General features: G+C 43.1%; 1 protein-coding gene across 2 annotated transcripts in view; it reads right to left on the bottom strand.

The window, feature by feature from the left end:
- Positions 1-1,836: 1,836 nt before the first annotated feature.
- Positions 1,837-2,822, bottom strand: part of APOO (apolipoprotein O) — a 96,463-nt gene continuing 95,477 nt past the window's right edge. For both annotated transcript variants that reach the window (XM_011988005.1, XM_011988003.1), the window contains exon 9: positions 1,837-2,100. The gene's annotated coding sequence lies outside the window, so the exon portion shown is untranslated. The remainder of the gene's footprint in view (positions 2,101-2,822) is intronic.

Raw genomic sequence — 2,822 nt, 5'->3', positions numbered from 1 at the left:
TTGCTATTTAACCTCGAGCAAGTCACATTTTTTCATTTATATATGTGAGCACAGGCATTTTGCCTACATTTTGAATTTTTTTTTTTTTTTTTTTTGAGACAGGGTCTTGCTCTGTGGTCCAGGCTAGAGTGCAGTGGTGTGATCTTGGCTCAATGCAACCTCCTCCTCCTGGGTTCAAGCTATTCTTGTGCCTCAGCCTCCTGAATAGCTGGGATTACAGGCACCCGCTATCATGCCCAGCAAGTTTTTGTATTTTTAGTAGAGACAGGGTTTCACTATGTTGGCCAGGCTAGTCTTGAACTCCTGACTTCAAGCAACCCGCCTGCCTCGGTCTCCCAAAGTTACAGGCGTGAGCCATTGCACCTGGCCTTCTTTCTTTCTTTTTTTGAGACAGTCTCACTCTGTTGCCTAGGCTGGAGTGCGTGGATTGATCTTGGCTCACTGCAGACTCTGCCTCCTGGGTTCAGGCAATTTTTCTGCCACAGACACTCGAGTAGCTGGGACTACAGGCGTGCACCACCACGCCTGGCTAATTTTTGTATTTTTAGTAGAGACAGGGTTTCACCATGTTATCCAGGCTGGTCTCAAACTCCCGGCCTTAAGTGATTCACCCGCCTCGGGTGATTACAGGCGGGTGATTACAGATACCACTGTACCTGGCCTAAAATGTTTTAAAGCAATGTTTCAATACTGAGTAAAAAACTAAAAATGGAAGGTAATATCTTAGATAGGAGGCACTCAAATTATTGATTAATGACCTAAGCATGCTGACGTGTAGGCCATTTCTTCTTAATCTTCTCTAGGTCAGGCAATTGCAAGGAAGAAACTCAAGGAATCGCTACTTTCCAGAGGTGACATGGGAGGCCAAGCCAAATGGAGAAAGCCTGGAACAATAGCATATTTATAATGAGATATAGGCATGGCTTTCATATATTTGGGTGATTGGTACAATAACACAAAAGTACTTTGGCCTAAAAGGAAATAAAAGACTTCTGGGTGACTATGGAGATCATTCTAGGGACAAATTTGCTTCAGCTCATTAATCCGGTAACAATGCTGCCACTGTTCCTGCCATTTTGGCTCTCTTAAATATATATAACACGAATATGTGCATGTCCATCTGTGTATTGCTATCTTACTGACTGCTATCAGTTCTGGAAGGTCAACGATTAGGAATTCAATTGATGATACAAGTATACAAGGAAGATTTAAGAGTTCCCAAATCTAATTGAAATCTGGAAATTCTAAATTCTCTTTGACATTCTGTTCCCCTGCCATCGTTACTGGCTGGCTGACAAGTCAAAAGAGGCTCCTGCAGTGGGACTGCAGAGTTCAATGAGCTGTGCATTCAGGCGCCGCAGAGGAGGAAAATACAAGCCATACACATACAGAGAATCCAAACACACACCACACCCCCATTCATCCACTGGCAGAGGACAGAGCCCTCTTCATTCTGAATCTCCCACTGGCATTCAAGAATTGCAAGTTCTGTACAAACTAGGAGGTGACAGCCACAATCAGGGGTCACTGTTACTGTTTCCTTTTATATGTCTTCTAATCATTGTCAGGGAAACTGTATTACAAGTTTTGGTCCTTGTGCTGGTTATTGAAGCATCTTTCGGACTCCAGAGCTACTCTTCTATACTATGTGGTGTGGGGCCCAGACTCTGCAGGCTGCAAGCTGATACTTCCCTAAGAAGAGTTACCTGTTGGCTCTAACTCACATACACCATCCATACCACACACACACACAAACATGCACCACACACACAAACCATGCATACACACACCATACACACAGGCACCAGATACACTTAGACCGTCACTCAATGATACCGGATTTTTTTTTTTAACTTGGGTTTTAATTAGGTACATAAATAGCAACATGAGAACGAGGAGTTCTAAGGCTTGTACATTATCTCTAGGTGAAGGGATTCCAGATTAGTTTGCTTGTAGGATGATATCACAGAAGATAACAGAGGTCTGGTCTAGTTTTTCCTGAAGAAGAAAGCCAATTTAATACATTCAATACTGACTTCTCTGCCATTTTTCTGTAGAAATACTGATTTATTCTATGGAGTTTCCAATGTTTACCTATAACTAAAAGAAGGAAAAGAAAAACATAAGTAAACTGTGCCAGAAAAAATTTTGCATCATGAAAATTCTTCAGATTTAAATAGAGAAACCAGGTTGGGCGCGGTGGCCCATGCCTGTAATCCCAGCACTTTGGGAAGCTGAGGCGGGTCGATCACCTGAGGTCAGAAGTTCGAGATCAGCCTGGCCAACGTGGTGAAACCCCATCTCTACTAAAAATACAAAAAAATTAGCTGGGCATGGTGGCAGGTCCTGTAATCCCAGCTACTCAGGAGGCTGAGGCAGGAGAATTGCTTGAACCCAGGAGATGGAGGCTGTAATGAGCTGAGATCATGCCATTGCACTACAGCCTGGGCGACAAGGATGAAACACTGTCTCAAAATAAATAAATAAATAAATAAATAAATAGAGAAACCATAGACAATATTTACATCACCACTATATAACCATAAGAAACATGAGTCAGAGAAAACTGTAATTATTCCCATTTTACAGATAGTTAAACTAAGAATCAGAAAGAAGGCCGACTGTGGTGGCTCACGTGTGTAATCCCAGCACTTTAGGAGGCCGAGGCAGGTGGATCATCTGTGGTCCAGAGTTCGAGACCAGCCTGGCTAACATGGTGAAACCCCATCTCTACTAAAAATACAAAAAATTAGCCGGGCATGGTGGTGGGCGCCTGTAATCCCAGCTACTCGGAAGGCTGAGGCAGGAGAATTGCTTGAACC

This window comes from Mandrillus leucophaeus, unplaced genomic scaffold, assembly GCF_000951045.1.
Source record: "Mandrillus leucophaeus isolate KB7577 unplaced genomic scaffold, Mleu.le_1.0 Scaffold321, whole genome shotgun sequence".
Taxonomy (NCBI): domain Eukaryota; kingdom Metazoa; phylum Chordata; class Mammalia; order Primates; family Cercopithecidae; genus Mandrillus; species Mandrillus leucophaeus.
Note: the sequence above shows the minus strand (reverse complement) of the source record. Positions and strands in the feature narration are given on the sequence as shown.